Source organism: Ursus americanus, chromosome 14 (assembly GCF_024610735.1).
Source record: "Ursus americanus isolate L20-20 chromosome 14, mUrsAme1.1.p, whole genome shotgun sequence".
NCBI lineage: Eukaryota > Metazoa > Chordata > Mammalia > Carnivora > Ursidae > Ursus > Ursus americanus.
Window position 1 is genome coordinate 21,899,042 of NC_142140.1, and position 23,709 is coordinate 21,922,750.

At 46.8% G+C, this 23,709-nt stretch overlaps 1 protein-coding gene across 1 annotated transcript in view; it reads left to right on the forward strand.

Annotated features, from left to right (window-relative positions):
* The first annotated feature begins 2,408 nt into the window (after positions 1 to 2,408).
* Positions 2,409 to 23,709, forward strand: part of FRMD4B (FERM domain containing 4B) — a 315,746-nt gene continuing 294,445 nt past the window's right edge. The window contains exon 1 of the mRNA XM_087866862.1: positions 2,409 to 2,769. The gene's annotated coding sequence lies outside the window, so the exon portion shown is untranslated. The remainder of the gene's footprint in view (positions 2,770 to 23,709) is intronic.

The following is a 23,709-nucleotide window of genomic DNA, read 5'->3' on the forward strand; positions in this document are numbered from 1 at the left end:
AATAAAGAAAACAAGTTTTGTTTCTTTGTTCTGCTGCGTTGTGCTTTTTCATTTTGCTATTTGGGGTATTTTATAAATATTTATCAGAAGGTTGAAGTTGGAAAGAAAGCTGTCCCCTCTCCTTTAATAATAATCGCTAATATTTATTAAATATTCACCGTGCGCCAGATACTATTCCAAATGCTTTCTATGTGTTAACTAATTCAATCCTTACAACAACCCTGTAAGGTTGGCATTATATTATCCCGATTTTAGGTTGAGTATTTGGAAAAGTTGGGCTTCAAATCCAGACACAACAGCCTTGGAGCTGCCATTGTCAAGCCAGAGCCTCTTTGCTTCAAGAAAATCCAGTAAATATCCTGCATCTTCCAGAAAATTCTCCAGACTACTCTGACCACATCAACCTTACTGACATCACCTATATTGCAATTTTCATGTAACAGTCTGCATCTAGTTCCCCCCCCCCCCCGTCCCCTAAACATACACCAAGCTCTTTCTGGATGGCCGCCCTTGTGCTATTCATTTTCCCTGCTTTGTTCCACTTTGCTATACACTCCCTGGGATGTTCTCTAGTGCCCATGCTATAGGTATTGACTTTCTCTCCAAAGCCATTACTCTCTGCACTGCTGCCTTACCGGGACCCTTATGCTGCTCTTCATGTCGAACAGACAGTTTCGTGCACTGGTTCGGGAGTCTTCAGCTCGGAATTCAAAGACAGGTGCAACCACGTTCTAGTTTCCTATTCTCTCGCAGGTCAATTAACCTCTCTGACCCTAGGTTTCCCCCTCTGCAAAATGGAAGTCCATTAAGTCAACTGACCTTGAAAGACAACTGCTGTGTGGCAGGGGCTGACCAAGGCCAGCGTAGACCCTGAACACATGGGGCATCTAGTCCATCCCTTTCTCCCAGGAGAACCAAATGAGATAATACCAAGTGAAGTGCTTACTTAGCCCAGATCTGGGGGCCTGTCATAGTTGCTCAACAGATGTCAGCTATTCATTCAATATAGTCTATTTAATTAGAAGCAAGCAGCCCATTCGACACCAGAAGAAAATTTAATTAAACTTCACACTACACAGATGTAATATTATCCATCACTCCATCTCAAGCCTTCACTGCTTCACATCTTGCTTTTCACTTCATGTCCATAGCAGCTATGCAGGTGCCTGGAAAATCCAGCGAGCCTTCCCTCTGGTCCTTTTCTGTAGGCTGGTGATCCGTCAGAAGAAGAAGGAGGAAAGAAGGAAGAGGAGGAGGAGAAATGCCAAAACCAGGGTTACTGAAACTGTGGTCTCTCAAACATTGACATTGACGAATCAACTAAACTTCCAACAAAACGCGGAGGTGTGTATCTCCGTGTAGTCTTAGGACAATTCTTTTTAAAAACAGATTTAGTTTTAGAATTAATTCATAGTTTATAGAGAAATGGGTCGGGCAATGGGACACACATTCAAAGCTGTTTGGGAATTATTTTCTCTCGGTGACGGTGCACTTCTGGCGCTCTACTCAGCAACCCGTTTGAAAGATGATGTGAAAGTCTCAAGAGCAGATCCTTCCCGAATGGTTCTCCCTTCTTCCTCCACTCTTCTCTCATTTGCTGCCCCGCACGCAGCATCACATCTAGCTGCAATCTGTCTTCTCATTTATCAGCTATTTGAGTTAACCTCTGGAGTTTCGTCGTCTCTAAAGAAAGCATAATGAAACACTCCTGAATCCCAGAACTGTTCTGGAGGGAAAATGCCAGGCATGGGGTAGGCTCTTACTCCCTCTTTTTACTCTTCTTTCCTCTCTTTCTCTCTCGCTCTTCTCTCTTACTACCGTCTCTCCTTCCCTCCCTTCTTTCCCTCTTTCCTCCCCTCCTTGCTCCTCCTTTCTATGTCTTTCTTTCAAGGGGACCCACCAGGTTCGCGGGAATCTCAGATCGAGTCATGAGCCAGACCCACTCCCGATCCGGAGTAGATCCTGTGCCGCCCGCAGCCGCCCGCGCCTCACCCCCTTTATTCTAAGGGCAGTCGGGCTTGGGATGCTTGGAGCCTGGGAGGCGAACCGAGTCCCTCCCCGCGCTTTTCTGCCTCGGAGCGAGGGATGCAGAGGCGCGGGCTAGTGCCCCTCCCCTTCCCCCACTCCCGGCCGCGCCAGCCGCTCCGCGCCCCTTGGCACCAGCGCCTTCTCTCTGGCGGGGTAGGCGAGCCCAGCCGGCAGCCGCGCGGCGGGGGCCGAGGGCGCCCCCTCCCTTCCTGGCGCTCCCCTCCCCTTCCTCCCCTCCCGATACAATGACTGGGCCGGAACAGCGCATCAGCCGAGTCTCATTGGCAGCGGCCGCCCCAGCCCCCGGAGAGGCGGCGGGCGGGGGCAGCTGCGGAGAGCGGAGCCGGGAGCCGGGGCTGACAGAGAGAGCAGGCGGGCAGGACGGAAGGACGGAAGGACGCCAGGCAGGCGGCCCGGGCACAGCTGTAAGTGTGGACCGAAGCGAGGACGCGCGGCGAGCGGCAGCGGGGACGACGAGCGGCCCCGGGCCGGGGATGCGGCGGGCGCCGGCAGCCCAGCCAGCCCGGGAGTCGGGCTGCGCGGCTCACGTGCCGAGCAGGAGCTTGGGCCGAGAGGAGGAGGAAGAGGAAGGCGGGCGCCCGGGAAGGCGCGGAGCCGAGTGGAGTTGCTCGCAGGGCCGGCGTAGAGCCGAGTTCCCAGGTCCCGCGCGCTGAGCCACCTAGACAATAAAAGTAGCGGTCGGCAGCGCCCGAGCGCCCGAGGGCGGAGGCAGCGGAGCAGGTAGGTGGGCGACTGCCCCGGTGTCCAGCGCGCTGCGGGGGCGCGGTCGAGAGCGGCGGCCCCGGCGGGCGCTCAGCGTGCGCCCGGGGCGCAGCGCGCGCGTCCGGAGACCCCCAGCGGAGGTGCTGGGCTCCGGCGCTGGGGCGAGCAGGAAACCCCGCCCACGGCTCCTGGGCTGCAGGCTCCCTCCGCAGGAGCCCCTGGGGCACTTGGCGCGGCGCTCTGGGAGCTTTGGTGGTGTGGAGACAGGAAGTTTGGCGGTTTCGAGGCGTTGGCGCTGGTGGGGTTTGCAAACGCGCCGCCAGGGACCATGTGCTTTGGTTGGTGCGCGTCCGTGGGAGGTGGGAGAAATGCTGATGAATCCCAGATACTTTCGAAAGGCAGGGAAAGGACTGGGGGAAATCCCTGGCGTTAGCAGAGGATACTCAGGGCTTGGTTCGTCTGCCCTGTACAACTAGGTGTGTCTGATTCTAGCAGCTCCTATGTTGGAAAGGCTGTGTGCGTGTGGATCGCTGTCTGTTTTCTGGAGTATTTCACCTTTCACCTTCGTGTGTGTGTGTGTGTGTGTGTGTGTCTGTGTGTGTGTGTGTGAGAGAGAGAAAGCGCGGGCGCGCGCGTGTGCTTGTGTGTGCGCGCGTGTCTGGGTCAGGGGGAGGGAACAAAGATGATATTTTGCAAAATGCCATTCGGTTTGGACTGGAAGATAAACTCTTCCTTTGCATCGAATGCCCTGTGGTCTGAACGATACTGTGAGTAGTGGCTGGTGTTGACAAAGGGGGTGAGAGCTCCTCGGTAATCTTCCCTGGAGCCTGAGAAAGCAGCCGCAGGAGGAGGTCTCCCTTGCTCTCCTTTGTGTGGCCGCTTCCTTCCAGATGTGAGAGGGTTGGGCTGGGCGCTCCTGGGTGGGGTAATAATTATCCCGAACATTCCTGCGATCTGCTAAGACTTGTAAACATACCAGAGCCAACTCCTCTGAACTTTGCGAACCAACTTGGTGTGCTTGCTGGTACCCAGACGGCTGCATCTGGAAGGTGGCCCCTTCAGAAGAAAGACTTTGGAGTGCTGACAGCAGCAGTCTCTCCAGAAAGCTGGCTGATCCTTCAAGGTTAGCTAGTGTTTGCCCCAGAAATTTACCGACCCATTTGGAGGATGTGTACGAGATTTTCGCGCAATCCTGGACATGCTGTTTCCCGTCCGAAAGAGAATGCATCTGTGGAACTTCCAAACCAAATATCTGGAGGAGAAGAAAAAGCAGCTTCGCCTTACTTAACCTCCCCAGGCTGCGCTTTCATCTGCCATCCACATGCTATGAAGAATGGTGGTTGAGAGCATCCTGTGTGTCAGGCGTTCCAGTAGGCACTTTTGGGGCATCATGAGTAGTCCGTGCAGCAGTACACTGAGCCCAGAGGGAGGTTAAGTAACTTGCCGTAAGTCACATTGGTAATTTGGAGTTTACCTGAGATCTGATTCCAGATGCCAGGCTGTTAACCATGACAGTGCCTCTAACAGGGATGTGCTGTAATGGCATTAATGATGATGAAGAAAGTAATAGTAGCAACAACAATAAGCACCTCGTATATTTTTTCATTCAATTAAATAGCATGATGGTGACTGACCCAAGGTAAACACTCAGTATATATTTCGGTCTCTAAGTTAAATGTCACAAACTAGGCGACGGTTATATTGATAAGTCTGTGATTCTTTTTTGTATATCTAAGAATTCTGTGATAAAAGTACAGCACAAACGCACACACACACACACACACACATACACACACACCACACACCTTTGAAGAGTGCTTGCATTTCCTAAAAGAGGACCAGAAGAATTCAGACCATTCCAAGGACTTATTACACAGGAGAGGTTAATCGCTTCTTTACAACATCTGCAAATATTAATCAGACACTGTATTTGCTTAAATTCAGTAATGCAGGTGGAATGTATTTGAAAAATATAATGATGGAAGATGAAGAAACCTACCTAAAATACCATTATAGTGAGGTTTGATTTTCATTCTCCCTGGGAAAATTCTCAGAAGTCACTTCTCCGGGGTGTACAATTGATTGTCTTTAAACTTCACTCTGCTTTGAAATTCATAGACTTTCGTCTTGGTGGCAGGACAGTCCATAGCTTCTCAAACAAGCAGACAACTGTGCTTGAGCCTAATAATCTAGAAGAATTTGGGAGGAGTTAAAGCTACAGCCACACAAGAGTGTAAAAGTGGCTAAATTTTCTCAGTATTGTTTACAGGCCCTGGTCTCTGTTGCTAGCAAGCATGAGAATCCTACTTCTCCATTCGATTCAGCAGATTTAATCAAGACTCTGCTTCTGAGCACACAAAAAGGAAGTTTTGGCTAACTGACAATACAAATAAGGTACATGGAAAACAGTTAAAAATACCCTGTCTTATCCAGCCTGCAGTAATTGCCTAAAATTTCAGGGACTCTTCATAGTTATTTTATACACGATACACACATAAGTGAAGGCTTGAGGTTTATACTGCAAGTGACCTCTGTCTCCCCGCCTCTTTCTCTCTTTCTCACCCTCCCTTCCTCTCTCTCTTCCTATCTCCCTACTTCCCTCTACATCTGCCCCAGAGATCTGATCTTATCTTGAAGACACTATTTTTACATACTCAGTAACTGCGGAGGTTCCCTGAAATTGCTATCTTCAGCCCCTAGATAAATAAATAACGTAACTCAGCTCAGCAACAGGACTTAGGTGTCTCTTTCCCTACTTAATGTATTTCTCATCTCTCTTTTTACACATGGTTTTTATTTTGTTTTAGAAAATGCTTTTTAAAATTTTTTTAGTAATGCATTTATTTCTAGGTCATTAAGATTTTTTTTTTCCTTCCTTTTCTGGTCAGCATGTGTCCTGGGTAGATCAGAGAGAAATGGTAAGGTAGCAAGTATCTGTTGCTAGATACTTGGTTTAGGGGCCAAACCTCCTAGTTTCCTCAATAATCTGATTGAAATTATCATGTTTCTTATCTCACTTTTTCTGGTGAAATCAATTTTTAACTTTATCTCACAAGTCAGTGTTTTTTAAAATGAAGGTCATGAAATCAATATAGTGGGCTGCAACCAGTATTTTTTTTTTTTTAAGTTATAACAGGACAGAAAATATCAGCATCATCAGATGCTAGTAAGTGTTCTGTTGTTTCATGAAACTTTGAGTCAGTTCTCTCTCTGGGCCTGCATGCACATTCTGGGTTACAGTATAAAATGTAATTCTTACTGAGTTGATGTCTAAAAAGTTGCCACAGAGGGTGTTTTCCTAGTAAGTGACAAAGACCCAATTTAAGTGGAATTAGGAGATAGATATATAAATTTTTTTCATACATACAAGTTCAAGTTACTGAAAGGTACATACCTAGAACTGGCCTCAAGAGTATCTTGCTCAGGGCTGAACAATAACTTCGGAATCTGATTTCTTTCTTTTCACCTTCAGCCCCGTCTTCCTCTTCTTTCCTCTGTGTATGGGGCTCCTTGTTGGGTGGCTAGCTGATGGTAGCCGTCGTCAGTTTACGCAATTTCAGGTTCAAGTCCGACAAAAAAGTATAAGCCTCCTTTGCCCAATTATTGAACGAAAAGCCTCAAAACCAGTTCCAATGGGCCTGATGGGCATGGTTTGTAGGAAAGCCCTGTGCCAAATCACTTCTGCGGAATATGAGGGCTTTGCCTTGTGGTCGAGTCTCACCCAGACCCCATGGACCGAGGACCCCAGAGGGCTGGACCTCGACAAAGACAGTTGCTGGAGAAAGGGGAAATGGATGCCGACGAAGTCAAATAAACATTTGATGAAATGTGCAAGTGTCTAAGTCCGTGAAAGCTGATTTCCGTTCTCTTGGATGCCCAGAAGAATGGAGGACAAGCTGAATTATATTCAGGCAAATAGGCTATCAATAGGATTTCTCATGTATGTAAGGAAAGCCTTAGTTGTCACTTTTAACGTGGTCAATATCAGGACTTACGAGATTACAATGCACGGCAGGTCAAATTGATAGTGGTTGCTCTATTTTCCAGTGACACCGAGGGGGTAAAAAGGCAGATATATTGGTTAAAAATCCACTACAAACCCTAAACCTCTTACAAGGGGTGATCTTGATCCCTTTTGCACTGATGTGCGAATCTTGAATCTTGGAAGGCATTTATTTTAATCGCTTTGTTGTGCTAATGTGGTGAAAGTAGATATTGAGGTGGTGTCTTTCAGCAAGTGATTTGAAGAATACGCCTCCATTAAGGGCCAAGGCCCATGAGTTTTCTGCTTCACAGCGCTTAGGCCTTGAGATATTTATCTGGGTCTATGTTACTTTGCCCTTGGGGTTGTGCTGCTTTTAATTACCCTTTGCCACTTCATGTACAATTATCCAGTGGGTAAGGGGGCCCTAATTGTGTGCGGCTGTGAGAATAATGTTCACTCCCAGCAGAGGTTCTCTAGAAGCAGGGTAATCATGCTGGCTTGCCCGGGTCAATCCTGGTTAATGTCTGTGCCTCCAGTTTAGATGAGAAATTACACGGTCCCCCCACCTAGTTTATTTTAGGGGGACATGATTAGAGGCCTTTTTAATAGATTAAAGTATAAAGAATTCCTTTCACCAGGCAAGATTAAATGATAATATTTAAGGGTGCATGCTTGTGTGGTTTAAGTCAAAAAGAAAGCAAAGAAAGTGGTTACCAAAAAGGTCATGAGAGTGCAGTGGTTCATAACCAGGAGTGATTTTGTCACAAGGGGACACTTGTCAATGTCTAGAGAAATTGTTGCCATTTCTTGTCAATGTCTAGAGAAATTGTTGCCATTTCTTGTTGCCACCTGGGGAAGGTGCTTTTGGAAGCCAGGGAGGCTTCTACTCATCCCGCAGGAGCAGGACAACCCCCACAGCAAAGAATTACCCAGCCCCAAATGTATACAGTGTTGGGGACGAGAAACCCTAGTACAGTAGTTACATTTGAGGAGGAGGGAGAGAAAGTATCTAGGAGCTTCTCGGGCAACAGAGTGATGGATACATGGCTGTTTACTTGGAGATAATTATTGAGCTGCATATTTATATTGTGTTCCGTTTGTGTTTTGAGAGAGAGCGTGTGGGGAGGGGCAGAAGGAGAGGGAGAAAGACAGTCTCAAGTAGACTCCATGCTCAGTGCAGAGTCCTACACGGGCTCAATGTCATGGCCCTGAGATCATGACGTGAGCTGAACCCAAGAGTGGGACGCTTAACTGTCTGAGCCACCCACGCACCACTGTTCATTTTTTAAATGTATGTTATGTTTAAGAATAAAATGCATTCCAAAAAAATTTTTAAAAAGAGGTCCTCACCATAACCGAAGGATAAGATGCACTTCCCAGTGCCTACCTAGTAGGGTCTTGTTCAGATGTGAAGACTCAATAAATACCAGTAGTAGAGCTAATGGTAACTAGACGGGCCCCTGTTCACCTGTGCTGGGAATTACTCTGCCAAGATCCCACAATATTTGTCGAATTGGCAAAGTCTGTGTGTTGACCAGTATTTTACAGAAAGGCAGGATGGGTTGAGGTTCCGAACGCTGGCTCTGGAGTCAGATGACATGCCCTCAAATCCAGCTGCACCACTTACGAAATGTATGACTTCGAGCAAGTGGCTTACCCCTTGTGCCTCTAGTTTCCTCATCCATGAAATGGAGAGAATAAAAGTCCCTACCTCATTGGGTTATTGTGAGGATAAAAGGACAGGGTGTAGAGTGCTTCACGTAGTGCCTGCTGCATATTAAATACCCCATAAATATTAGCTATTATTATTTTGGAGGCCAAGAAAAAATATTAATAGCTGTATTTTTTTATTGAACGCTGTGTACTAGATTTCAATCTCAGCATTTTGCAGCTATCCTATTCTTTATTCTTGCAAAAATCCTCTGACATGGGTGTTGCGTCCATTTATTGCTCCCATTTTATGGATGAGGAAAACAGAGACTTAATGACATTAGCAAGTAAGGGAGACTTAATTTCAACCCAAAGTCATTCTGACTCTGGAGGCTCTGCTATCATTTATTATGTCATATTGTTAGATATGAAGAGAAACTTTGAGATCAGCACACCCACAAAAATGAGCCCCAAAGAGGGCTGTGATTTGGCAAGTTATTAGGGATGGTGCGGGGCCAGAGCCCAGAGTTTCTACCTCCCACCATCCGCTACAACCATCTGTGTTTTGCAAGCAAATGCATCTACCTCACAAGGCAACCATGGCAGGTAGAGGCAGATCCAGATACGGGGTCAGGAACTGGGGAGATGTCTTCTAATTCAGCTACAAAAATCCTAGAGCTGTGCTCGCTAAAGTGGGGTAGGTATACCCTTGGTGGCATATGAGTTCATTTTATTTTTTTAAGATATATTTATTTATGAGACAGAGAGAGAGCGCGCGCCTGCTTGTGCACACAAGCGGTGGCGGGGGGGGACATAGGGAGAGGGAGACAAGCGGACTCCCCACTGAGCTTGGAGCCCGAAGCAGGGCTCCATCCCAGGACCCCGAGGACCATGACCTGAGCTGACATCAAGAGCCAGATAGATGCTTAACCGACTAAGCCACGCAGGCGCCCCTGAATAAGTTAATTTTAGCTGATAGATGGAGAATCATTTTCCTTTGATGATTATTTATTTATTTTAATGTATGCCAACAGACTGTTTTTCACTTAGACCTTCAACTCTTATTAAGGAATGTATTTCTTTCTGCCTTGCTGAATGAACTATTGACAGACTGGATAGTACTGCTTAGGATAAGGCTAAGTGAGACAGAATGTCAGTGTAAAATCCTTTAAAAATACATATTAGTAACACAGAGTGTAGGTGGTGTTGAAAAATGGCTAAGGCTTTGAAGGGAAGCTGTGAATGACTGAAGTCGGGGAAATAGACTCGAGCGATGTTTCTCCAGCACTGTGCACTTGAGTCACTTGGGGATGGGATTCTGATTTAGTAGACCTGGAGTGGAACCTGAGATTCTGTTGAGCTCCCAGGTGATGCCGCTGATGCTCGTCTGTGGACCACCCTGTGCCTAGCAAGGGATCAGAGAACCTAGAAAATTCTTGGACATGTGCTGGGTGCTGGGGAGGGGTCAGAGAAATGTAGTAATGTCTTGTCTCCCAGAAGCTTAATCTAGTTGGGGAGAGAAGCTGTGAATGAACGTGGGAGGTTTGCAGAGCAAGCGTGGTGGGAAGGAGAGGCACAGGTACGGGTCTGCCCAGAGCTGCTGCAACGGAATGGCAGGAAGGGATGGGTGGGGTGGGGTTCCCTTTGGCCTGAAAGACGTATGGCAGCCAAGTGGAGAGTTTCAAGACAGGCTTGCAGAGCAGGAGGAAGGCTACAAGTCACAGGGAAGACTCTAGAAAATGCCTGTGCCTGCAAAGTGGAGATTACAGCCATAATTTGATCAACACGGAGAATCAGTCTGGAACATTCAGTTTGAATAACTTGCCCCTTCCAAGAACAGGCCCCTGCCTAGAAATAATAGCTCCTGTTTATTGAGTCCCTGTAAGTGCCAGGCGTTTGCTAACGGCTTTCCGTATAGTATATAAGGACCGTCTGCACAGTGAAACACCATTGCTCATACTTTACACAGGTAGAAACCCAGGCTTGGAGGGGCCGTGTGACTTGTTCAACACGCACACAGCTGGTCAGCGAGACCTGGAATTCGAACTCAGAACGGAGTCTGGGCTCTTTGACACCACCCTGCAAGAGACTGCTCTTCGTTATCCCTGACAGTCTCAGCCTGAGAGGTTGAGCTTTCTCTCCAGAGAGCATACCTTCCAGGAGCCTCTAATGGCCCATCGTGTCCCAAATGAGACCACTGCCCTCGGAAAGAGATCCTGAGCAAACATCCAATGTGGTCAAGTGGTTTATCCTTCACTGCTATTTATAAGAGATTGTATTTCTTTCTGCCCTGCTAGATAAGTTATTAACAGACAGAAGTTTCGGGCATTGTGCCCCTACATAAGAAATAAGTTCAAGACTGCAACCCCCGGCCCAGATAAGCACTGAATGTTTTGTTGCAAGAAGGAGGCACTTTCCTTTGGAAATCACCAAGTATAGCCTAGGCAGACAGTTATTGGAAATAATTATGCCTCCGTCTCAGCATGAGGCCAGTCACAGCCCCGCCTGATTCAAAAGGTCTTTCTGGAATACCAGCATCCATCTTCCAGCTGGTGCTTATAACAACCGACAGCGTTGGTAGGGGACCCGCAACGGATGCGGCCTGAGGATTGTTTCCAGGCTTCCCTTGTTGCACCTGACTGAGCCCATCCCATCAATTCAGTCATTGCAAAAGAGCAGGGGGGACCATATGCGACCTGAATGGGAGGCGCAAAGCTCACAGAGCCAGCCCTGGCCCTGGTTCATCCAAGTGTAATACTCTGGTAAGGTTCTGCCAGACGAAGGAGGAGCTGCAGAGAAAAAGGGGTGGAGAATCAGGAAGGCTGAGTTCTAATCCCATCTCAGCAGCAGGACTGACCTGAGCTGTGTTAATTAGCTCTCTGGGTTTGTCAAGTGGGTGGTGAGACTTGAGGTTCCCTCCATCTCTAATCCTTTACGCTATGAACAATCAGACGTGCACACGCTGTACCTTACCTGCACCTGTGGTACTATTCTCAGTTAATTTATTTAAGTCCCAGATAAATAAATGTGTTTAAAATAAATGCATTTAAAAAGGCTTCCTTATCAGCAGTACGTTGGTGGAACGACTCAGTAAAATTATTTGCTGGGCAGTAAAAATAATATTTGGCGTAACTTATCATCAAATAACCTTTCAGTATTGAGACAAAGCTCAAAACATTGGGCCAGTGTAGCTTCTTTGATAAGTTAGGAAAGATAAGGGTATTCGAGGCCATCACAAATGAACTAATTGCATCCATTTAAATGGGCAAGTTGAAATGCAGGATCCTGATTAAGTAATGAAAACCATGTGCCCCTAGACTGTGACCATAGAGCCTCAGCCCAGTGGGGCCATAACACATAAATTAAGGACGTAGCATGGTAATTTGCTCCAACTGTGTGAAATTAATTCAGTGTATTTTGAAGAGGGAAGAAAAGCATGCTGTGTTATATACCTTCAGGTTCTCAATGTAGCTGCATTTTCACTGCCTTAAAAAACAAAGGGGAGTGTCCAGTGTTTAGAGGTCAAAAGTTTGATTGAAACAAATTAAGAGTAAGAAATCATTTTTGCAATGATTCAGCTGCTTTAAGCAGTTCAAATCATGAGTGGTTCCTGTTGTACTTTCTAGCAGTATGCTTAATTATATGTGGAAAAAGCATATCAGAAAACTATCACTGGCCTTTTTTTTAGATCTCAGGGAAAAGCTGTGAAAAAGGTAAAGATAAAGGGTATTTAAAAGTTTGACAGATTGTCAGCAAGTGTTCATACTATTCAGTAAATACTTGCACTATAAGGATAAGAGGGGCCAATGCAACTTTGTCTTCGTTCAGAGTATACAGTGCAAACTTCCTTCTTCCCACTTCTTATACAGTTTCATTTATCTGGCGTTGTCAAGGAATAAATAATCTGTTTCACTGAAATGATTTTTCCAGGAGATTAAAGCTTACCTCTGCCTACCCACGTTACTTTTTTGCTTGAACTATTTTTGATGAAAACATGGCCCATGCTTCTTTACTTCTTTACATGGAGTGTATAAAGGTGATTAGATCATTCCTGAATTTGGGCCCCTCAAGCCAAACACTGCTTTTTGTTCCTTGCCATCATCCTGTTACTCTTTGACAGCTGAATTGTGGGGCCGAGTGCCTCTGTGTAAATAACCACCATTTCTATTCTTTTATGGTTACTGGTATTCCTAATCATAGGGCTCCTCTGACTGGTTAGCAAATCTCCCGTGGGGTGCTGGGAACTTCATGCATGTTATAATCTTGGCTAATCTGCCTAACCCCCAAGAAATGAGATTATTCCTCCTGTTTTATGGGTGAGAAAATTGAAGTTTAAGAAATGAGTAGGCAGTAGAGCTGGGATTTGACCCCCTGTCTCTCAGTGGATCATGCTTGTTGATAGCTAATTACAAGAGTGGCCTCCTGTTCTGTTTCTCCTCTCTGCCTCTATTTGGGTATTTCTGTCGATCCCCTTGCTTTAGAGACCTTCGCCCAGGTCAGGACCCAAGATTAGGTGTCTGCCTCTTTTATGGGTCATTTTTTGGTGTCTTTTTTCCTTAAATGGGGCTCTGAGGGTACTTTTGCTGATTCCTAGGTTCCCAGACATATTCTGCACAATTGCAGTTTCTGGAACTCTAACCTGTGAATTCATCACTGCGTATGCTAGGGCTTTGGGGGGATTATAGGGTTTTCTGCATTATGATTAAGCCACATCATCAAGCAACCTGCAATCAGGAATGCTTGGCAAGTCCAGAATGCAGGGGTCAGCAAACTTTCTGTGAAGGGCCAGGGACTAAATATATTAGGCTTTGCGGGCCATATGGTCTGTGTTCACCTACTTAACTTTGTCTTCGTAGGGCAAGAATAGTCACGGATCATATATAAAATAATGGGTGAAACTAGATTCCAGTAAAATGTTATTTATTTATTTATTTTTAAAGAATTTATTTATTTAAGAGTGAGAGCGAGAGAGCGCGGGTGTGTTAGCGCAGGGAGGGGCAGAGGGAGAGGGAGAGGGAAAGAATCTCAAGCAGACTCCGGGCTGAGCCCTGACCCCTACCGGGGACTCCAACTCATGACCCTGAGAACATGATCTGAGCCAAAACCAAGAGTCAGATGCTTAACTGACCAAGACACCCAGGCACCCCTGAAATTTTATTTAGAAAATTTTATGTAGAAAAACAAGCTGTGGGCAGGAGTTGGCTTATGGGCCTATACTTGGCTAACTCCTGTTGTAATGGGGAAAATGACCAATCAGGATATTTAAAAAGCCTAACTAGGTAGTTAGTTTGGAGGCAGTGAGTGGCCCATGGACTCTGGAGCCAACTGCCAGGATTTGTCTCCTAGCTCTGCCGCTGACTACCCTACTGTAGGCAAGTATCTTAACCTCTCTGTGCCTTGGTCTTCTGTGCTTAAGGTGAGGAAACTAATAGACCTCACATCAGAGGGTTGCTTTGAGAATTAAGGGAATTATATGTGAAGTACTTAGGAGGGTACCCAGGACAAAATAAACCCTGTGTAACTTTTCATGAAGTTAAGAATCATAAGGAATCCAATTTCTAATGATACTAAGTATTGTAATGAGTTGTGGGGCAGCACAAGACTTCCTTTGCGCGGAGTGGAGTGGAGGGCAGCCATGAGGCTGCCGCCCGTCATGGGTGGGTTTGCGGAAGGAGTGGGGAGTTTTGCTAGTGCAGGCAGCACAGTGGGTCAGGGGAGACCCTAGCCTGGGAGTTACTGGTGAACTGGGTTTAGCAGTTGTCTTTAAGTCACTTCCCTCTAGGGTCCTGCTTTTCCCATCCATAAAATAAGGGGCTTTACCTAGGTTAGTGGATGTGAACTGTTTGCCCACTGGTTGAATTCTGCCTACAGAGAGCTCCATTCACCCCTACAGTGTTTTCAAAAAACTTTTTTTTGGAATTAATCATCAGCAATAATGAATCAGGAGGTTCCACAAGAATTCTGGATTCCAGGTTTCTTTTAAAAATTCAGGAGCTTTAACAACGCTGGCTGCATTCCCTCATGGCATCCGTTGGCCAGCGCTGAGTAATGGCGGCCCATGGGTTCTGTCACTGATGTGCTGTAGCAGATGCTGCTGGTGCCCAGCCCATAGCCTTGCCCTTCCACTTCAGCGCAGGCCAGCTTGACTTCCCACTGTCAGCACCTGGGTTCATCTGTCTGAGGAGTCTCTCTGACTGTGGAAATGGTGTGGGTGAGTGCCAGGGAATTGAAGCCCACCCCTCCAGTGATGAAAGGTTCAGCGTACAGACACCTGAGTTCCCTTGGCCATCTGGTGAGATAACTAAGGTGTTATTCTACACCCATTTCGAGAGTTTGCCATGGGTTAATCTCTAGTCACCAACAGTGACAGTTGACCTAATAGGACACTCTCCTCCTGGTGTTCCCTGGGATGGCCTCTCAGATAAACCCCTTACAGTTGAATCCTTGTCCAAGCTTCTGGAGGAAATCAGACTAAGAAAACCATAGTCCCTACTACTGAGGCCAGATGAGAATTGCTCTTGTTTTCCATCATGCTTAGACGGTTTTGCTTGGGTGGGGAAATAGTTATCCATCCCATGTCCACCAAAGGAGGGAAGGTTAAGGACTGAATGCTCTGTAGGTTTCTAGAAGAATGGGAGTATATTTCCTCGTGTAAGTAAAGAATAGATGGAAAGCTTTTGTGCAGATGAATGACCTTTCCTACTCACTGAAGTCCTGCCCCATAGGTGTCTGAATTTCTGATTCCTTCAATAGAAGATCCTTATGGATTCTTAAAGTGGGGACTATTTTAGTGGGGTATCCTGTGAGAAGCAGTCAGAACCCCTGCAGTGTGACTGGTGGATTGTTTTAAACTGCCTGAAGAGATTTGCATTTTAAAAAAGGAGATCTGAGAATCAAGTTTGTTTCCTAATAGGGTGACCAACCGTCCTGATTAGGTCGGGGCTGAGAACTCTCCTGGGACGCACTAAATGGCGAAAATCCCAGGCAAGCCAGAATCAGCTGGTCACCTACAGGAGATAGAAGTCACACCTAGGACCTGTCAGTGTCCAACCCCTGAAAGCTTATGTCTTTCCTGTCTATAAATGTGTGTGTGTGTACCTGCTTATATATTTTTTAATAAAATCATATTTTTTAAAATGACCCCAAACTTAAAGGTATGTTGAAATAAAATAACTCTTTTCTGGATTTCTAATTATAAAAATCTGAGTAGGTTCAGCGGCGCGACTTCTGTTTTCCTTTGCGTGTGTGCCTCTGCTTTGTCGCTGACTGTGGGGGACACGACACTGAGTAGAAGGAGTGGACTTGGAAACACTCCGTATCTCTTGCCTGTCAGGGCTCTGCAGGGTGGCCCCCCCCCCCCCATTAGAAGCTCTGAGCACTCTCCTCAAAGGTAAATGGGGAACCTGGTGTGTTTGAGGGTAAGACACTTCCCTGAACATTGGCTCTGCCCTGAGTTACCTGTCCTCTTTCTTCTGCTGCCTATTTATCTCTTCTTAGTGATACCGTGCTTTAATCGGAAATGAACTTGTGAAAATCTTGACGCCCAAATTAGAAGAGTGTCACAGCTGGATGAGGGAGAGGAAGCCATGTGCCCAGACAGAGGACATAAATAGCAAAGGGCGTGAATGACACCAGAATGTGGGAATCTCTGAGAGTGAGAAACTAAATGTGTTGTCTGCATAAATGCGGAAGGAAGACCTGGGAATTGGAAGTTTCGCATGACTTGGGGTATCAAATCAGGGAATTTAGGTCCTGGAGTAAAGATGTGAGACTCTATAAGTACGTTTGGAACCAGAAAGATATTTGTACTTGAACCCAAAATCCATCATTTAACTCCATTTATAACCTGGCACAAGTCAGGGAACCTTCCTAAGCCTCAGTGTCCTCCTTCCTAAAACAGACATGAGAAGAAATGGAAGCTGATCTTTGATTGCCTACTGTGTACTCTTATCAGTGCCAGGGACATTAGAGGAATTGTCTCATTTAAAATTTTACAGTCCTGCAAGGCTGGTATAATTGGCCCCATTTTACAGATGAGGAAATCGAGGCATTGGCAAGTCAACTAATTTTTCCAGCATCACTCAGCTAGTAAAGTGAGGAAGCCAGACTTCAGATCTGGGTCAGGCTGACTCCAGAGCCTCTGCCAGCCTGGCATAGCTTACCTCTCGCAGTGCTGGTCTCACTTGGGTCCATCCAGAAGCTTATCCTGAGATAGATTGCAAGTAGTGTCTTTGGGAAATGCAAGAAACAGCAGCAGTGAAGTCAGGAAATGAGATAAGGAAAGGAAGGCAGGCAAGAAGTGTGTTATCAATCCAGCTACCCCAGCGGGCTAGCAGAGCTCCAACCAAGTGGGGAAACTCAGAAACCAGCACAGTGCTCCTATGCCCCAAAGGGCAGCACAGTGCAGTGATCAGGGGGGTGTTTATACAACAGCTCCCAAGAGTCACCAGTTGAGGGCTGCTTCTGAGAGGTGGAGTGATAATTCCTAGGTGCCTCCCTTGTATCCTGTGTTTGGCAAAGTAGGACTACCAGCCCAAGAAAGCCCTTGGCAGAGAAATGCAGGTGTGGTGGTTGGGAGCAGGATACGGTGTGTCTGGAAGCAGGAGGGAGAAGGGAGTGTGAAAAGAGCTCTGGCAGCACCTGCTACCGTAGACGTGAGAACCAGAGACCGTATGTACAGAGGCAGGCCTAGGGCCACCATTTATGGAGGGTATACTATGATTGTGCAAATAATTAACAGTGAGAGGACTTCTGAGGTTTAGCCTGGGTCTTGTGAATCCTTAGTTGCCTAGGATTGTTCCCAGGCACCTGTATGAAGGCCTAAGGGAGGTCAGCCTGCATGTATTGATCATGAACTTGGGATAAATGCCAAGCCTGGCCATCCCCGCACAATAGGCTGTTTCCTTGGTGGCTCTGACCATCGGAGGTCCATCAAGATATCTACTACCCCTGGGTCTGGGTCCTGGGGAAGAGCTAGAGTGGTTGCTTCCACAAGAACAAGACACCTCTTCCTCCATTTAGAAACCCAAAGTTTACCCACCCCCCCGTGTGCTCTGAGGAAGGGAATTTGAAAAAGGATTGTGAGCCAAAAGCAGGAAAGGATAAATGTAGCTTGGGTGACTTGATTAGCAAGATCTTCTATTTTTCTTATGATGACAACATCTTGTCTTTCTGCCACGTCTTAAGGTTCTTTTTTTTCTGTCAGAATGTAATTACTGAGCACTACAGTAGTTCTAGTTTGGGTTGTCCCACTTCCATCCTTCCCCCAGTCCATTAGGGGGGTTCACCATTTTGTGGGGTCTTGATGGGGCAGTACCCATCTCTCCCTCTGAGCCAAAAGACCAGATTATCCCTTTCTTCATGTGATGTGATCCAAGATGGCAGAGACTAGTTTTTGTCTCCTAATATCCAGTTCCCATTCCTCCTGTTGGTAATAACGCACATCCTTTTCGTTTTCTCTGGGCGTGTGGCCGCTGCAGTAGAGACTACATTTCCCAGGCTCCCTTGTGTCTGGTGTGGCCATGTGACCAAGTTCTGCTGAACTCACCTCAAGGAATGGGAGAGGAAGTGGTGCGTGCAGGTTCTAGTTGTTGCCATTGAAAGGAAAACTCCTACTTGTTCTTCCCTCCTTGCCTTGAACTCCAGAACAAGGAAGTGGTGATGGGCCATCTTCAACCATGGGGGTGAGGGCAAGAATCCAGTCATTGGTTTGCAAACTTGGGACTTCCCCACGTGAAATCTGAAACTGATCCCCTTAAATGGAGGGCGAGAGGAGGTTGAAGAAAGAGGCAGACCACCGCACCCTCTGAAGGCTGAGTCCTTGACATGGCTCCTACTGAGAGAATGCTGGGCAAGAACATATATTCCAAGGACAGTGGTGGGGGAGGTGGGAGGTGTTAAGGAGCCACTGATTGCCTGTGTCTAACTTACTCATCAACCAGTGGTCATATCCTCTGTATGACTTCCAACAGCAGGGGCTGACAGAGCATGAAAATGAAAGATGTCTGGGTCCTTCTATCTCCGTGTGGAACAGAGCTGTACTACCAGCCCCTGCCCCTGCCAGACCTGCCCTTTACTTGATCTTGGACTTGAAGCAGAACTTATCTAAATGACTCTTACTTGGTCTTTGTTAAATCCAAGAACCTATATTTTTAACTGATAGAAAGTCTTGATACAGGACTTAGCCTCCGCCAATGGCAGTTACTAAAAAAAAAATCATGGGAGTTGGTGCCAGGAAGACCTGGGTTTCATCCTAGCTCTGCCACATAGTAACTGCACGATGTCAAATAAGAGATTAATCTAAACATTTTCTGAGCCTGTGGCATGCTGTACCATATTCAGTACTCCAAAGCCAGTCTGTGGGGACAAAATGCCCGGCATAATGCTTGGCACATAGTCAGCAATCAATGAAAGATGGCTGTTGATGTTATTCGTATCATTATTAATTATTCACAATGCTGAGCTGTTGCTGACCACTCAGGCAGTAAGACGGTATTAGTAACCTTATACCTGCTGGCTCTGAGGTCTGGAATTAATTTTGCAAATTTCTAGAGGGTTTGGGTGATCCATGGTAAATTAGCAGGTCAGCAGAAACCATATGTTCCCTCAGACCTCTGTGGGGAGCAGGCATTTGCTTACCTCAGGTAAAGGATATAGTCCAGTTAGTGGAGCAGAGGGTATGGCCAATGATGATATGGACAGACTTCCTGGGGTGTTTTGCTCCCTCACAACCCCGGGTAGGTATGTGAGGGTGGCAAGCACAGGTGGGGGAACCTGCTAGTCAGGGGAGAACTAAGTATCTTCATTGCCAACACTCTGCCCTGGCTGACCTGGGAAGCCACAGCTTTAGTGTCTGTGACAACTGCTAGTGGTTTACCTGGTAGCCACTTCCTCCATTCTTAGTAACAAACGCCCAGTTTTATTTGAGGTGAGGTAGTGTGCTTTGCTGAAAGACACTTCCCTTCCTCCTACCCTGTTATATATGGCAGTAGGACCAAGTGCTGGCTAGTGAGGTGTAAGCAAACGTTTTGCAGAGCTTCTGGGAAGGATCCCAGTTCTTAGCCGACTCAGGTGGGAGGCTGCTCTTTTGCCTTTCCATCTTCCTCCTTCTGCTTCCCAGAACACTGGTTTGATGGCCGGAGCTTCAACAACCATTTTGTGACTTTGAGAGAGAAACCATGGGCTCAGGGTGGCTGAGTAGAATGTAGAGGGATGTGCTTTCTGCTGGAAATGGTTACTGCACATGAATTCTTGAGTACCCCTCAAATCTCCTCCCCTACCATTACCCCTCCCCGCCATTTTGGCTCTACGTGTATTTATTGGCCTTCCCCTGATTTTACATTAAGCATTTCAGTAGTCTTGAAGGTCAAAGCGCCATGCCAAAGGACTACAAAGCTACCTCTCTCATCCTCTTGTGGGGCTGGGTTCGTTTCTTCAGCTTTTTTACAAATGCCTGGAGTCCAGCTTCCCAACAGAATGATCACTGACGCCATCATTGTGTCCATTGTACTTACTCAGGACTGAACATTTTGGTGCATAATGATTCTCTAACTTTTTCATTTGGTGTTTTATAGCCTTTGCTTGTGGTCAGATTGTTTGTTTTTTTCTAAATATAGTAACACTACTTGTTTGCTGCTTTTCTGAACATGTGGATGGATTCCTGAGAACTGTTCTTGCAGAGGAAGAATCTTGGAAAAGGCCTTAGAAGAATAACGTGGGGTGTAACCCGAGGTTTGCAGCGTCCTGGTCATCTCTGTTGAATCAATAAGCTCGACGCTCTGCTGGTATTCATCTCCCGATTCTCATCTCCAGGCCCATCTTCCTCTCCTCTGAACTGCGATATAGGGTAGAAGTCTGCGAGTTACATTTGTCACACTCCCTTTTAGCTGGCTTCTGATCAGGCTCTGTCAGGGGGAGGTGGTGGCTGGCGATGGGGATGCAGGAAGACGGGGAAGGGATTTATTTCTGCTTCCAGCCCAGGCATGCATCTGTCACAGCAGCAGACGGCCGTGCAGCTTCCGGCGGGAAATGTGTGCTTTGTGGAAAGGCCAGCCCCGGTCCCATATTTACAAATGCCTGTTGCATCCAAAGCATCTAAGTCAGAGAGTGGCTTCGAATAATAAGGGAAGTAACTAAAGTGCCCCAAACATGTACAAGCTTCACAACCTGCTAGAAGGTTCATTCATTCATGTACTCATTCAGGAAACATTTGTTGTCTACAGCAACTATGTGAGTGACCATGGGAATCATAAAAGAGGTGATTGAGAGAGCGCCATCTAGAGAAGGGACAGTCACTTTGGATTAGCTTTGAAAGAAAGTCTGTTTTTGGAACCTGTGTTTCAGCTGAGCCAGACGGCCGAGAAGGAGCCAGCCATGTGAACATCCAGGGGGAGAGCATTCCCAGGCAGAGGGTATGGCTAGAGCACAGGCTGGGGCAGTAGGAACATACCTGGAGGGTTTTAAGAATGGAGAATGGGCCAGTGTGACTGGAACGCAGTGAGCAGGGGAGAGTGTAGCGAGGCAAGATTAAATCATGGAGGGCCTTGTAGACTGCTGTGGAGGGTTTGTGTTTTATTCTAAGTACAATAGGAAGCCAATGGATTATTATAAACAGAGAGGTGACATGATCTGACTCACAATTTTTTAAGAAGCCGCATGAGATATTTTCCAGGTGAGAACATCAATAAAAGCAGCATGTTAGCTAGAGGCGTGTAACCGTGCTTCAGGCAAGTGCTGTTGGAGGCTTGAACTAGGAAGAAGATTCTTCAGGCAGACCCACGAAGAGAGATACAAAGGGAGGGCATAGGGCAGGGCTTTGGGGGCCAAGGAAACCAACACAAGGACTGACAGAAGAGGCTACCAGGAAGTTGATCTGCCAGGAAGTTCACTGTGTCACGAAGCCCACTCAGGGTCTGCAAGGTGGAAATCCATGTGCCTTCCTCAGCTTTAGGGCCTGGCCAGACCCCAAGAGGGGGAGAGCATTCATTGTGAGGGAGGATGGGACAACCCCCGCGGGGGGCCGCTCACGGCCCTGAGAGGATCCAGTCATGGTGTAGAAAGGAGCAGGCCTTCCCACACAACCAGCAGCCGCCTCATCTGAGTCATCCCTGTCAAGCTACTCAGAGAAACTTAATCCAACTTTGAACCCAAGCAGGACTGGAAGTGCTATTCCCCAGGGTGAAAGCCCCATTACATTCCAGGTAAGACCAGGAGAGAAAGTAAGCCTTTCTAATATATATATTTTTTTCTGGCCTGAATTCTTCTCTTTCCTCATCATTGCTGTTTGCCTGTCTCAGCATGAGCTATGACAGAGCTGAAGACAAGGGTGCCTGTGGTTGATTTGGGGAAGAGGTCAAGGAGTCTGAGCGGGGATTGTGGAAATAGGGAAGAAGGATGTAGACCATCACCTGGGGCGACCAGATCTCTATCCCCCCGAAATGCCATATAAAATGCACCTTAGAATTTTCTACCTGTGGGGAGGATAAGGGGAGTGTTTGTCCACGGGCAGCTTCATGAGTGTCAGCACCCTCACACTTCTGGGCTTGCCCTTGCCTCACCGCAGAGTGGCTCCTGGCATTCCTCCTGTGCCCAGCCCCAGGGCGGAAAGCCCAAAGCTCTTTCCCTGTAGGCTTTTGCATGAGATACTCTTTTAAAATGCTGGGTTTGGATGCTAGAAATGTCAGAGAAGCTAGCCAGGGAGAAAAAGGGTTTAAGTAGAGAAAATATAAAATGGCTGCCAAAAGCCAGCAAGATTCCTGAGGCAGGAGGAGGGATAGATGGTTGCTTGTGGGAAGAAATAAGAGATAACTGTTTTTCAGCAGAGGGTTTCCTAATTGTTAGGCAGTGCTCCCCGCCACCTTTCTCTCTCTCTCTCTCTCTCTCTCTCTCACACACACACACACACCCCGCACTAGCCACATGGAAAGACTCTAAGATCCCCAAATATGCTAGACTCTCTTGACTGAGGTCCTTTCCACACTGAGGACCTCTCAGCCATGCACACCTACACACTTAGCTTGGTTGATTCACTCTCATCACTGAAGACCCACACCCCACTTTGTCTCATGGCTTTCCTTAAATTCCCAAATTTGGCAATGTGTACTGTCTCCATTAGAGCCTTTTGATCTTAAGAACCAGACCCCCACTCAAAGAGGTTTAAGTGGAAAACAAACAAATGGATGTAGGGTAGTGTCCTCAGAAGGTAATCCACAGACCCCTGACATCAGGATCACAGGGGCGTACCCATCCCTGCGCCATGCCTACCTCTACCAGGAGCCTGACGGCCCAGCCCATAAACAAGCCGCCCTCCTGATTCTTTTGCACATTTACATTTTAGAATCCTATTTAAGGCTTTCCCAGTGCTCTGTGGAAAGGGTACATACGATCAGGCCTCAGAGGAACCCGAACCATGTCAGACATCTGCCTAGCTCTGCAGGAGCTTGGTCTCTCATCCCCCCGCTGGTCTCCTTAGTTACCCTCCTTTGCTTACACACAGCTCCCTCAGTCCTAAACTCTGTGGCTCCCACAGCCAATGGGCTTAGCTGCCAAATCCCCAGCCCAAACACCTGGATTGATCCAGGTTGGATCAGGGGTCATCCTGCTCCAGCCAGCTGTGGCCCAGGGGATGGAAGGTAGATGGTACCTGTTCGATGTCACCTTCTCTGCCATGGCTGTGGGCCAGGTAGTTTTTTAAGAATGGTAGCTGAGAGAAATTGTCCTTTCTAATGCAATGTCCTACAAGGTTTTGATTTTCTCCTATTCTACCATTTACTATATAATATTGTAATTGGCAGTAAACTTCTCAGCATCTACCATGAAGCTGGGAGAAATTTCAGGATGAGACCACTGTCATATACATCCTTATATTCCCAGAATTTACCAGAGGGCATATCATCAAGAAGGGACTCAATAAATAATGAATGACGATTGACCAGATACGTCACTGCAAATATATAAGACCACAGGATTCCATGAATTTTTAAAAGTTTTAAGTCAGTTTTATTAAAGCGTCATTTATACACAATAAAACGCATTCATTTGAAGTGGACAGTTTAACGAGTTTGACAAATGTATGCACCAGTGTAACCATGTGCCAATAGAGATATGGACATTTCCATTGCTCCAAAAGTCCCCTCTCACAAGGGGCCACTTTTTAAGTCTTCTAAATTTGCTTGGGACCCTGGTGGTGCTTCTCCAAGACATGAGAACAGCAGCAGCAGCAGCTCCGGGGACCTTGTTAGAAATGCACATTCTTGGGCCCTACCCCGGCGCACAGAATCAGAAACTCTGGGTGGGGCCCAGAAATCTGTTTCTCATGAGCCCTC